General features: G+C 40.4%; 1 protein-coding gene across 17 annotated transcripts in view; it reads left to right on the forward strand.

Annotated features, from left to right (window-relative positions):
• Positions 1 to 398: 398 nt before the first annotated feature.
• Positions 399 to 13,902, forward strand: part of ADGRL2 (adhesion G protein-coupled receptor L2) — a 189,069-nt gene continuing 175,565 nt past the window's right edge. For 4 of the 17 annotated variants that reach the window (XM_059375233.1, XM_059375235.1, XM_059375232.1 and 1 more), the window contains exon 1: positions 400 to 842. The gene's annotated coding sequence lies outside the window, so the exon portion shown is untranslated. Of the gene's footprint in view, positions 843 to 2,290; positions 2,368 to 2,399; positions 2,475 to 13,902 lie in introns of those variants that run through there. The other 13 variants (XM_059375236.1, XM_059375238.1, XM_059375227.1 and 10 more) reach the window with 9 other exon arrangements.

Here is a 13,902-nt window from a genome sequence, read left to right on the forward strand (position 1 = left end):
TTTCAAGCGTAATTTGTCCCGTCGTGGTCTGCTCTCTTCAGCTCAGGTTCATCGCTGGCGCTGCCTGGCTGTTTACTGACCCTACCATCAGAGAGGTGGCAAGGAAGTATGGTCAGAGGACAAGAGCAAAAGCAGTTTCAATGTAAGGAAATGAGGGAAACAGACCTAACAGCACGATGAATGCACTTGCGAGTAAAGAGAGCCTTGTAGTCTCCTTTCCTTCCTTTGCTTATCCTGGTGGGTTTAATCAAAAACAAACAAAACGCTCTTGTGAAATATAGTCAATAAAGTCAAAGTTTGGCGAGGTCTCTGTAACTACAAAGAAAAAGTCACCGCAATTTTAAAAAATGTAACTTTCATTAACGAGCGCGCCGGAAATCTCAGGTATCAAAGACGCATTAACCCTGGAGCGTCCCCCGCGCGCCGCAGCCGGACGGCGGCGACCGCGGCGAACAGACGTTCTTTTCTCCTCGGAGCAGTCACACAAAAGGAGGGCTGCGGGAACGAAAAGTTTCGAAGCCTCTGGCTCGCTGCGTGGAGAAAAGAGAAAACCTGGAGACGGGGTGGGTAAAAGACGCATCCTGGGCGCCTCTCCGAAGTGCAGGCAAGGAGAAAGCTCCCGGGCCTGGAAGGAAGAGGGGAAGCCCCCCCGCCCCCCCCCAACCCGAGCCGCTGGCCAGTCCCCTGCGCCCCGCCTCGGAGGCCCGAGCGCCGCACTCCGCCGTGCTCTCCCAAATACCCTTCACCCCGTTCCAGAAATAAAATAAATGTTTTTAAAGTGCGTGTGTGTGGACAGGATGGAGAGCGCGCGTCGGAGGAGCGCGCGGAGGACCTCGCGCGCAGTGAGTGGAGTTTGGGGGTGGGGGTCGGGGTGGAAGGCGTGTGTTGATGGTGGGAGGGGGGAGGCTGGATGCGAAGCCCTGGGACTGAACGGGGGGTGGCGAGAGCCGACGGAGAGGCAGAGGAGGGGCGCCAGCCGCCGCAGGCCGTCTCCGGGGCGCGTTCCGAGGCCGAGCGCGCGCATCCCTCGCCGCCGCTGCCGGGACAGCCCTGCGGCCGCCCCGCCGGCGGAGCGGGGGCCGGCCTGTCCTAGGGCGGTAGCTTGGCCACCGCCACCGCCACTCGAACTGCTCGAGCCCGTAAGTGTCCCCTTTCGCTCCCCTCCCCCCTGCTCGGGCGCACCGCCGCCGCAGCTGCTCAAATGGAGTGGAAAATGGCCATTGGGCGGCAATGAGTTATAGATTATCTGCTCCACGTTTTGTACTTAGCTGCCTGTAATCTTCTTTTGAGTTTGCCTGAGCCCCTTGCTGGAAAAATCAGGAGGGAGAGATTTGTCCTTTGCCGCTGTACACGCTAATATGTTTATATGATTAGTCGAACTCGGGAAGGGGGGTGGGTAGGTGGGGATTTGGGGAGGAGGAGGAGGAGGAGGAGGAGGAGGAGGCTGGAGGTGACTCCAGTTCAGACCTCGCCGAGAGTCTGTGTCAGGACTTCGCACTCCCCCATCTCTCTCCCTCTCTCCCTCTCTCTCTCTCTCTCTCCCTCTCTCCCTCTCACTCTCTCTCCGCTCACACACACACTCGCAGAGGTGCCGGAGCGAAATCGGGAGCTTACCGGAGAATTCCTTGGGATTGTTGGGGGGCATCTCCCCTCCGTAGCTGTGCGTGGCGTGGCTCTTCCGTGCACCTCCCAGCTTCCCCGAGCCAGAGTCCTCGCCTTCAGCCTTTCGTGGGGCAGCGGCCACCGCTCAGCCTCGGGCCGGAGCCCCGAAATGTGAGGAGGGGGCGCCGCTGTCTCCCGCCCCAGGCCGCAGGGTCGGCGCGAGGGATGCCAGTCCGGCCGGCGCAGACCGCGGGCTGAGGGGCTTCGCCTGACAAACTGAGTTGGCCTCGCGCCGCCGGCGTCTGCCCGCCCCTCCCGCGGCCGCCGCTCCGAGGGGACTCCCAAGTCTGCGCACCTCTGTCGGGCTTTTACCTCCGCCACCCCTTTCGCTCTGATTCCCGAAATTTTGATTTTTCTAAGGGAGCGTGAGGTCTGGGGGTGTGCGCGCGTGTATAAAAAACCCCTCTCCGGAGCGGCGTGTGGGAAACTGCGGGAAAATGTTGACCTAACCCCAGGAGCCGCCCGGCGCTGGCTGCTTGGCTGGAGGAGGCGGCGGCGGCGGCCGAGCAGGAGGACGCGCCGAGCAGCGGCGCCGTGTCCCGCCGGCGAGCCGCGGCGCTGCCTCCGGCGCGGACTCGGCGGCCGGCGACCCGCGTGCGGCCGGCCTCGGCCCTCACCGGCCCGGGTCGCCGCTGCCCTCTGCTCCTCTCCCCGCGCGGCCCCCGCGCCAGACGGCCCGCCCCCGGGGCGCGCTCGCAGACCGAGGTAAGATCCGCAGGAGCGAACAATGTGCCTCTGTGCCGGGCTTCGGAGACCTGTTTGCTTTGCGCCTCCTGCCCGGGGGTGGATGCTGGAGGTGGAGGGAGCCGCGGGTGAGTTGGGGCTCGCCGGTTTGTTTATGTTCGGCCGGGCCGAGGGAGAGACCCGCGCTGGCTCTTGCTGCGCCCCCTCCCCCCACCTCCTCTGCTCAGAAATCGATACGCAGAACTCCAGTCCCGTCCAGCCAGCTTCTCCTTTTCTCGGGGAGCGGTTGTAACGCTCTCTAGGCATCAGTCTGTTTGCAGGGGGCGTGGGGGAGTACGTTTGGGTTAGCGTTTTTTGATTTTCTGAAAGCTTGGGTCGGAAGGTGTCGGTCTCCCTCTTACAGCCCGTCTGGGGAGGGCGATGTGAGGCGCGCCCTCCGTGGGACCGCTCTGCTTGGGGTGCGGGGCCCCTCCCGCCCCCCTCTGCAGACCTGTCCCGGGCTGTAAGTGGAGCAGGGAGGCCGGGCTCTGGGAGCGAGTTCGGGGGAAGTGGGCGGTTTGGGGGGCTTGGGTGAGTTGTTGCGGGTTGTTGTTTTTTCTTGTCGGTGGTTAGGTGGTGTGGAGTGGCAAGGATGACAGCAAAGCGCAGCCAGATGTGGCCAGGCCGGCGCGGGGGCTGGCAACGATTAGGGGCGGCCCCACGGGGCGAGCTGGCGGCGGAGCCGGGCACCCGGCGGGCCCTGGGGAGGAGGGCAGAGCGCCTCCCGGACCCGCAGTGAGAGGGCAGCAGCGGGCCGCGCTGGGCCTGCGGGAGAAGTTACCAACCGTGGGCTCCTGGGGTGGCTGGGGCTGGGAACCTTGGGAAGTCTGGTTTGTAGGATGGGGGTGCCGGGTGAGGATCCACGGGGAGGAGAAGGCGTGGGAGGAGCGCGAGGAAAGGCGAGAGCCCCGGGCTAACCGAGCGTAGGCTCCTTGATTGGCTGGGGCGAGCCGACCCCTCCGGTGGGGAGGCGAGGGCGGGCGAAGCGACGAAAGCGTCTTAGCAGTGGGGAGGCACGCTTGCAGGACTGCTTCACTTGGGATCAGTAAAGTTTGTTCCTTTCGCCAAACTACGGGGCTTAGGGTAGGGGAAATCGCTGGAAGCTTTACGTTGTGCCCAAAGTGTCTCTGATCGGAGGCTAAGGAACGTATGCCATATATACATACATATGTATATATTTTTTTCCTCAATCTCTCTCTCTCTCTGTCTCCTCTCTATATATTTATCTTCTTTTCGTTCCGTCCTCTAAAAACGTAGTTGGAGGGGAAAAAAAAAAAATCTTTTCTCGTCTTTTACGGACTCCTCCCCCTTCACCATTCCCCCCTTCCCGGGCCCTCTCATTCCGTTCTTCCTGATGCAAACTGTGTTGTCTCGGATTCAGACCGAGGAAATGTTTTCCTCCTGTTTCTTGAAAGGTGTCAGGCTGGTTAGCAGCTCCTCCAAGCAGCCTGAGAGCGTCTGAGCCGCAGCCACCAACCATATGGTTCCCGTTACAAAAGGCCCGGTTCTAAGGCACTCTCCTCCCTGCCCCCGCCCCAATTCTTAAATTTTCTTCTGCAGCCTTTACAGTATGTGTACTTCTCTCGTCCCCTTTCCAGGGGCGTAGATTTCACGGACGCTGTTTCATTCATTTCCCTGTCAGTGTTTGTGTCTGCAACGGGCCCCACCGAGTTTGCTCTTTGCTCAGCTCGAGTTGCACAAATGAAGAAAAGTCACATCCGTTTGGTAAATAATTTCCTGTCGGGATGTCTCTTACTAAATCAAGTTAGATCTTGGGCAAACCTTAAAAATTGGGTACTAAGGAGGCAATGTGCGTCCACGGCAGAAAAAATAGAATAGTTTGTGTGGTGTGTTTAGTAGTTTAGAAAAGTTGTTATGGGACTCTTGACCTAAGAGGTAACTAAAGGTAACTTGGTAACTTTAAATTTAGTATGTTTCTAATATTTGGAAAACGTTATATAAGAAAATCTACTTCTGTTCAGGTGTGTTGTGGAACTTTTTGTTGTCCCTCCCCTCCGCCCTCTAGGAAATTTATGCATGATAGAGAGAATACTGCAGAACAAATGTTCTGTTGTTTAGTTCCTTCAGACATTCCGATTCTCTCCTTTTGTTGCTTGCCTCTAAAAGAGGTGCCATTTCACATCATTCTGCACAAATTGTTTGAATTAATGCAAGTGTGAATTCTTACCGTTTGAAGGGGACTATTAGCATATCAAAGGTTTCTTAGCTTCAGCTCAATTGAGAAAACTTCAGCCTGTCTTCCATTTGCTTCCAAGCAGAGGCCCAAAGGGCAATGAGAATTGTAAAGAGTAAAAATAGGGAGGTGGATTCAGGCTGTGTTTCTGAACTTTCACTGTTTTGTAATTATGTGAGCGAAAAACATTGTCTATTGCTGTGGAGCCCTTGCAAATGGCAAGACAATTATTTTCTATTGATAAATGGTTTGTTCCTAGAAAAAGGGTGACCTTTTATTTTATGATAGTCACTGTTGCCTGTCTTTTGGGGTCCCTTCAGTGGAAGAGAGTGAGAAAGCTTTTCCTTCCAACTTCATACTTTTCTAGGGCCTACACTTTGTTATATTATTAAAATGGGTAGGGAAGACTTTTAATTAGAGTATAAAACAATAGAAATCTTGTGATTAAGGGACACTCATTTTTACACCTAGGAAACTTATTTTTAATACACTTGCTAAATTAAGGGGGAAAAATCCAAGGAGGGTTTGAATGTTAAAAACTCAGCATGAACTTTGTTAATGTAACTTTTGTAGGTGTAAATTTGAAAAAGGGTTCTAGGTGATACTCAGATTATTTGTGAATTCTATTTAGTAGTAATTCTTTCTGAATATTGATTGTTTTGTCTCAAAAGTTTTGTATTTTCTAAACACCGTAAGCTGGAGAATTCAGCTTACATTTGGTTTATTTTTCCTAATATTTATAGCATATTTGTTAATGCCTTTTTTACATTTGCAGAGAGAGAAGTTCTTTGAATTTCTTTTAACAACTCAATATCCATTAGTGAAGAAATAAGAACAAGTACTTGGGTCATTTGGGTCATTTCATGGCAAGCAGATGGGTCAAGGGAGAACTTTTTTTATCAACTTCTGGGGAAGTGTTGGTTTTATTTATTTAGCTTAAGATTTCCTAAAACCTACTTTTAAGATGAAAACGAACCTCAGAGAAGATTTTGGAACCTATATTTTTAATAGTTTTACCTTTGATGGTTAGTTGATTTTGAACAGAAGCTTATATTCTTTCATTAGAAGAGGACTTTTCTTTTTTTAAATAAACTGATGTTCGCAATTCCTTGGTTTTATTCTAATATTGAAACTTAACTCAGTTTTGGAGGGATAAATATCATTACATTAATTGCCTAACATTTTTAGTTTTTCGTTTAATAAGATACTTTATTTAGATTGAGAAGATTTTTTTTTTAGTGGCATTCCTATTGTATATCATTCCCCTGAAATCATTTTATTATAGTTTATTTATCTGGTCCTTTCGGTTATCTAAGAAGTACTTCTGAGGTAAAAATGCCCACATTGATGTAATTGCTATTATTGCACTTAAGTTGCTGTTAACTAGTCTGCTTTGAATGCAGAGTGGTATAAAGAAAACATTATCCTTTAGAGCTATTAGTGATAATCTAAAAATTGTCTTGAAAACATTGTTCTTCATTTTATATGATGGTGAGCCTGAATTCAGCAAATCTCTGAAGGTGTAAAATGCAGTGAAAAGATTTTTCAACATCTCAATGACAAAATTGGACTACTTAGAGAAAAATTAATGTGTTGTAGAAGCACTTCAGCTGCCATTTTCAATCATTGTGGGTTACTATGTGTTGGCAACAAAAAATGATTTTAGAAATACAGATAGTTCTGGGACCAGGTAGCTGGAGAATCAGAATATTAAGTAATGTGAGGTAAAACAAACATTACTTCTGGTTTTGATTTGAGAATTTCCAATAAATATAATTTTTTAAGGCTTTGATTCTGCTCTATTAATGGACTAACATCAAAGCAGACAACAAAACTTCCAAATGTTATAAAAACTAATATTAAATATACGGATCTCACATGGAGTAGTACTACAGGTCTTAATTTAAGACAAGCAGTTGGAGTTTTTATTGCTGCAATTTTCACAATCAGCAGAAACGTTAACACCAAGCTTCTGGGCGTTTCCTTTCTTAAAATAAGCAAGAGGAGAGCTTTAAAACCAAGGTTTACTTAAGGTGGGATCTTTATTTGATCATTATTGAAGCCTTTTGTGTTTTAGCAAAAAATCTGACATAGTATTTTAATGTCTTAAGTACTATGGAATATGTGAGCTAAGATTGAGAAGTTGGGAAGGTCAAGAGGTAACTGGAAATCTGTACACCATAGTAATAAAATGTTATTGCTGTATTTTCTATCAAAATATTTATTTGACCTAAGTTTTGTGCATAAATACTCAAATCATGCTTAGTTTATTGACAGAAGTAGTATGAGATGAAGAGAGCATTATAATTTAGGTATGGGCTATACACACTAAACTTACCTGAGAGAAATCTGTTCTCATTTTAATAAGAATCCATACCACTTGCTCAACTGCTAATATTTAAGAGCGCAGATTAACTGTATTTAGATTAGGAATGAAATACAGTCTTGGAAATTTGAAGAATTCAGTGATTGAAGAATTCAGGATTGCTCTTTTTACGAAAAATCTCAAAGACTGTACACTTTGCCTCTTCACGTCCACTGTATCTGATTTTGAGTGTTGGAGAGGAACACATTTGACATCTCTCTGCTTTTTTATGGAAAAGGTTCCTGTAAAATTAAGGTGGAATTATTTTCAAACTAATAAATTCTAGAAATAAAGTGCATGATTATTTAGAAATGTTCATCAAATTATTTGCAAGAATACTTAGCTAAAAATTTTTGCAAATTAATGGTTTTGATCAAGTGTTAAAAATAACAACTTTAGCTCCTAGTCCTGAAAAGGTCTTGAAATCCTACTTATGTTTTGGTCATATCAGTTCTTCAGGTGATTTGTTTAAATATCAGTTCATATTACCTAAATAGATAACTGTTCTGTAACTATTTTCAAGAAAGTTTAAAACATTTTTATTTTAAAGATAGATTAAAATCATAGCTTAGTTAAAGTCTCTCTTACATAATACTAATTAGTTTATAGCCCCACCTAAATATTCATCTCTTCAAATAATTCTTGATTGAAGGTTGAAAGGTTGAAAAGTATTTAATCACCCCGATTACTGTAATTAGACTTGATGTTATCAGAAAAATTGAGACTATTCTCTGAAATCTTTTTGCCACTCAAGATTGGTCAAGTAGTGATTTTTTTTTAATGCTTTAAGAAAAACGCCTAGGAAATGGGTGAATATAGAGATAGTTAATGATTGGAATTGGGAAGTTAGAATCCTGAAATGGTGACATTTTTCTTGATCTAAGTGTGAATATCTTTTAAAGGAGAAACTATATAACTGGAGGTCTGTAATTTCTGAATTTTATTCAGGATGTCAGTGTGGCATTTTGACTTTTATAGATTTTGTTATGTGTATGTTATAAACAATGAAAATCTCTTAATGGTGTTTTGACATAAGTGGGTATTTTTTTAAGTGGATCACTGTGTCATAAAAGGTCTTAATCAAACAAAAAATACTTAAAAATCTTTTTACATCACTTAACTGATAGACTATATGTAAGCAATAATTTGCAGATATTTTCTAATATAGTCTTATGCAGTGATTTTTACAAAGTTATTTCTTAAGAAGAAAATAACCTCCCATGTATTGCCAATAAAAATTATCTTTAAAAAAGGTAGGTCGAGTGAAGGAACCTAGCGCTTAACACCTGCAAGTAAAGTACAGCTTACAGCAAAACACTATTGATTGTTTTGAAGCACAGAGCAAGTTTAAATACAATTTGTTTAATTACAACAAAAATGTAGTTTTATGAAGTAATATAGTTTGTCTTCATAGAGAATTTTATGCATTGTGTGGTGGTAAGTAAAATCCCATCACAGTTGTATAAGTTTGTTCAATTACCAGAATGGCTAAAAGAAAAAAAAAAATCAATTTACATTGAAAAGCAACAGAAATTAGATTACCTTGGTTAGTGGGACTTTGCCAGCAATGTTTAAATTGCTTAATAATATCAAAAGCTACCATGTTTCACACTATAAGGATATTGTGCCTGTTTTAGTATGCATATATCTTGTTTACTTGGTGACTTCTGCTATGTAAACTTTTTTTCTTTTTGTTTTCCATTTTTTGGAAGCTGTTATATTTCATGCAAGAAGCCATTTCCACTTGCATATTCTAATTTTTTTTAGAGATTTGCTTTTTGTAATTGCTTTTCTGGGTTCATGGTATTTGTAATCTGCTGATATTTCAGATGAATGTAGTGAAATATCGATGTAATTTTAGACATCAAAAGAGATCTAGCCCATCAGTATAGATAGCTAGGTTATTATCAACAACAGAAACATATTTTGGAAATGTTTACTACTGACTCTAGAGTTATAAGGAATTTTAAGTCTTAAATTCTTGTAGCAATAAGGTGACATGGGATTCATCATAGCGGATAGCCGGGCACCTGTTTTATTACCACCTTGATTGATTCTGGCACCCAGATTTACCGAAGTGCAAGAACAGGCCACAACTGCTGCTCACAGCCACCCAGCTGTTTTTAGGTCATGAAGTCAACTTTCTGGAATTTCTGGGGAAACCAGTTGAAAAGGGAGGACAAATGTCACTTTAAATAGAGATGTTTAAATCAGATTTCTGCCTGAGGGTAAAATTTAGGTCTGTTTTAGCCCGGATGTAATGTCTCCCTCTACAGAGCACAGCATTAATCACTACCTGACAAGAAAACCTAGGCTGAGCAAAACGGGCCCCTGTTGGTCTTGTCATTGATTTTTCCAATCTGTGAGGAATACGTTATAAACATTAAAATTCACACACAGGGATTACATCTTAATCTCTGAATTTCAGTATTGAAATTAGTTGCTTTAAAAGAAGCCTACTTAAAGCTAAAACAGAAAAAAAAACTTTGGCAGACGTTTTGTGAGGATAAATTCAGTATTTTCATAAAAATAGAAATATTAAAAAGCAGGCAGGTTAAGCAGAAGTTAACATCCTAAACAATGACTTAATTTTGTTCAAGATGCATTAAGTAACTTCAAAAATGTGTCGGTTTTTGTTGTTGTTGTTGTTTTAATAAATCTGATACTAGAAAAAAGAAAGAGATAAAAATGAACTATTAGTTCTTGACCATGACAGATGAAAGAAGTTGAAAAGATGGTTAACTTTAGACCTAGATCAGTTCAAAGACTTGTTATTTTGTTAGAACAAAACCGGATAGATCTATTTCTAGATGAGTAATAAAATCTTTAGCCATTATAGCAGTGAAAAATGCACCATGAAGTTCCTCATAAAAGAAGAAGGATTAGTTTTGCTCTTTCAATTATTAGGTAATTCTCTTTAGCTCCTTTCTTGATCAAATAAATATATACACACCTGTACATACATAAGCATAGAATTTATATTCTGTTCCTTTGTATATATCAATATTTATGACTTTAATTGACCAAAAATTTTTGCAAATATAAGTTTAAAATGTAAAATATCTACGATTGAAATAGCTTTTTAAACTGATTTTGAAAATGATATGGCTTAGTTAATCTCTCTTTCGTTCTCAAAGGTCTTTACTACTTTTGGATCACAAAATGCTTGTACTACCCATGCTTTGCAATATTATGTAGGTACTTGACATCAGCCCATGCCTCAAACAAATTGTTGCCTTGTATTTAGATGATAAAATAATCTAACCCCAATTATTGTAGAAAATGATTCTAGACTGCTAAGGGTGGGCTCGGGGACCTTGCTTTTGACTAATGCTTTCTTTTGAAGAGTACAGTAAATAGTGTCGATAAAGAGAACAAAAGAGAATTCTGGTTTGTTCATAAAGTAAGTTCTAATTTTAATCATTTATTGTTAAAATAGAATACTGTGACAGCAGTTCTTCATGTAATGAGGGAATCATTACAAAATTTTAGAAAAGGTCTTTAGTTGATATATTTCTCTCTTATATAGATATATTTACTTAATTGGTTCTCAACTACAATTTACATCAAAAAATCATGTCGAAAATTATTTCCCATTTCTCTACTTTGAGACAAATTATTTTTATTTGGAATTATTATTTCTTTATTCCGCTGGCACTTTCCATACAGAAATTTTATTCCTCTGCCTTAAAAGCCAACCATTTTTTCAGTGGTTATTACTGTGGTTATTGATTAGAACTTACAGAACACATGTTTTTATACAATATTTTCTCCACTCATTTTTGTGTTCTTAATCTTGTGATGCTTATGGTATTTTAATTCTTAAAATTCCTCGTCTTCTTACGGTTAATGTCCAAGACAGTTTGGGAAACATTCATTTTGGTGTTGAAGGTTTACACATCTGCATCCCAGTGATTATGCATATTTGTACAGAATTTGACAAAGCTTTAATGTATTAAATGAAGAATTGAAACACTTTATGTATCTTGTCTTGCATTCAAAAAAAGGTAAATCTAATTCTGAAATGTTTCATTTCATTTCATACATCAACAGATTAAAATTATACTAAAATTTGATGGTCTAGACATTTCATTTTTATTAAGGATGTTTAACTGTTTCTGTCCTTTCAAAGTTCCGTGAATGTCATGAGAAAGGTCGTATTGGGATATTGGTTGCTTCCTCTGGATAGCTCTATAGATGAGCAATAGAGACGTCTCCCCACCTTTGTTTTTTCTGCTGGGAATGCTGTGATACTCACAGCCTTCATGGAAGTCACTGTTCATATTATCATTGGTTTTAAACTAGGTCTGCAGCCTGAATATTTAAAAATATAAGTGAAACAAAATTTTATCTTTCTCTAAAGTGAAAAACTCACTACAATGCTGCTTATTACAAGTTGCCTTTACCCTTAACCTTGTTTTCTTTGTTCAAGTAGAAAAATTTAACTGGTTATCTCTGTATGACATTTTTGTATGTTTAGCACGAAAGTGAGCAAATCTTTTATAATTTATAGGTGTTTAATAAAGATCTTAGTTTAAAAAAAATCACTTTCTAAGCCTGTCAGTTCATTTATAGCTGAGTCAAATGGAATGCCTCAAATTTCTAGTCACTGCTTATATGCTATAAGGTGGTGCATACATGTTTGAAGGGGAAAATCAGGGGGACATCAAATTACCCAGTAATAATTTCTAGTAACACATTGCCCCCAAGAGCTTGAAAATTTTCTTAACTTGGCCTTTTATTCCCCTGCACCCTTGTCAGAGATGCACCTTGTATCTGTGTATACACAGAGAAAGGAATATGGTGAGGAGAGTGTGCAAACACAAATCTAAAACTGATTCTGAAAAAAATATGATGGATTTGTAAATCAAATCAGTTTTTCTTTTCGTATTGAATTAGTGAAAATAAATTTATTGTTCGAAAGTAAATACTTCCAGGTTCACATTTCAGAATTTTTTTAAATAAGAAAATACGGTAGTTACTGCATTTATTTGAAATTCATCTTTTATTTTTCACCATAAGTCGATCCTAAAATACCATCTTTGATTGTGTACTTTGGGATCAGAAGATGCATCAGATAAACGGGTAGAACAGCTTTGTTTTGGGTGGTCTATCATTTCAGGCTGGTGCTGTGTAAGCAAGGTGATGTTTTCTTTTCCTTGAAATACACTTTGTAAGAGTGGCTCTTGGGTGACTTTGAAAAGTTTGTCTATTCTGCCTACTCAAGCCACATTCTTAACCAAGCTGAAGGACAAGAATAATCATGTTGAACCGCAAATTTTCAAAAGCAGTTATTTTAATCAGATAATTGGTAAGGAGGAGACTCTAGATAATAGTATTTTCATACAATGGTGACCTGCAACTTTACCAGGCAACTGCCTACATGTTTCAGATATTTTTGCTAACCCTTGTTATTACCTGCAGAGGGAGCTTGTATATGAGATAAAATAATCAAGGCAATATCAATTGGAATTGCATTTTTGAAAATTGTATTTTTTAATGTATTTTTAAATTTTGTTTGAGAAAAATTGTTCTAAGGAATATAAAGCATTTGGGATTAGCCAAATTGTAGTGAAATTTAATATACTAAGTGTCCAAGTATTTATCATTTCATGTATTCACAGCTTACGAATGTGCCTTTTACCTTTCCTTAATTAGTGAAAATAAGTTGAAAGGTAATGAAGATAATGAATCAGTTTTATTTTGAGATGCTAGCTGTTTTTATGATCAGCCAACACTCTGGATGACTAGAACTGTGTCTTGTTTAAATATCGAATAATTGTTAAAAGAGAGGTCGGATTTTTTATAAAATTTTCCAGATTATGTGAAATATTATAAAGTGATCACTGAACAATAAGTAGTACATTACATTCTTCTATATTTAATTAATAGATCAAAGTAGATGAGTTGCATATGCTCTTTTCTAAAAACAAAAATGATCACTTTGGATTAATGACTTTTGCTTTCAATAACGGACTGATTAGTGCCGTGACACTTAAAAACAGGGAAACCACCAGCAAAAAGATCTAATATTAAATGGTTTAGAAAATTGCTGAGTGACTTGGAAAAACACGAATGCAGGTAAGATAGGCAGTACTTAATTAAAAAATGGGATTATATTTATGAACACTGTGTCAGCTAAAGAAATTATAAGCCAGATACTCAGAAATATTTGAGAGTTTTCCGATCAGGTATTTTGGTAATCATTGTTAAAAGCCTTTAGGAGCATTTGGTTCTTTTCACTTAGCTAAAATTTTCACATCATATGCGTAATTGTGCCAGGAAATTTAGGGTAAGATGTTATATTAAATTATACTAAAGATGAACCTTTTTATTTTTATTTTTACATTTTAGTATAAAAATGTTATTTCAGGATTTGCTTGTTGGAAAAAAAAATAAAAGAAAGTTTATCCTTTAATGCATCCTTGAAAAGAGATATAGTAGTTCATTTTCTTTAGTTTACCAAGGAATGATATGACAAGTAAAAATAACTTATTTTGTATTTTAAGAGGCCTTGTTTCTTAATGAAATTCGTTGTCATAGATTTACTGTTTTATTAGCTAAGCTTCACTAATGTGAAAAATCAGATTGTTACTCTTACACAGAATGACCCTCTGAGTAAGGAAACTGTTGTCTAATAAAGAGATTTATGGTACTGGCATGGGCTTTTATATAAGTATTAACCTCTCAGCATGGTCATGTATTATCTTAACAAGTCTATGCTACATTTATGCAGAGCATTTTCATACCAGGGTAAGAATATTAGCAACAGCAATTACACTTCAATAGGATTATGATGGTATGTTTTTACGCAAGTATACAAATGCTCTTTTTCGGTAAAATTACTGATAGGCATCCTGTACTGCCAACTTCATTGTCTTGAATAATATGATAAAAAAGATTTCTTATCATTGTTGATGCTAACTATGATCAGCACTGGAAAATAGAATCTGATATT

This window comes from Mustela nigripes, chromosome 14 (assembly GCF_022355385.1).
Source record: "Mustela nigripes isolate SB6536 chromosome 14, MUSNIG.SB6536, whole genome shotgun sequence".
NCBI lineage: Eukaryota > Metazoa > Chordata > Mammalia > Carnivora > Mustelidae > Mustela > Mustela nigripes.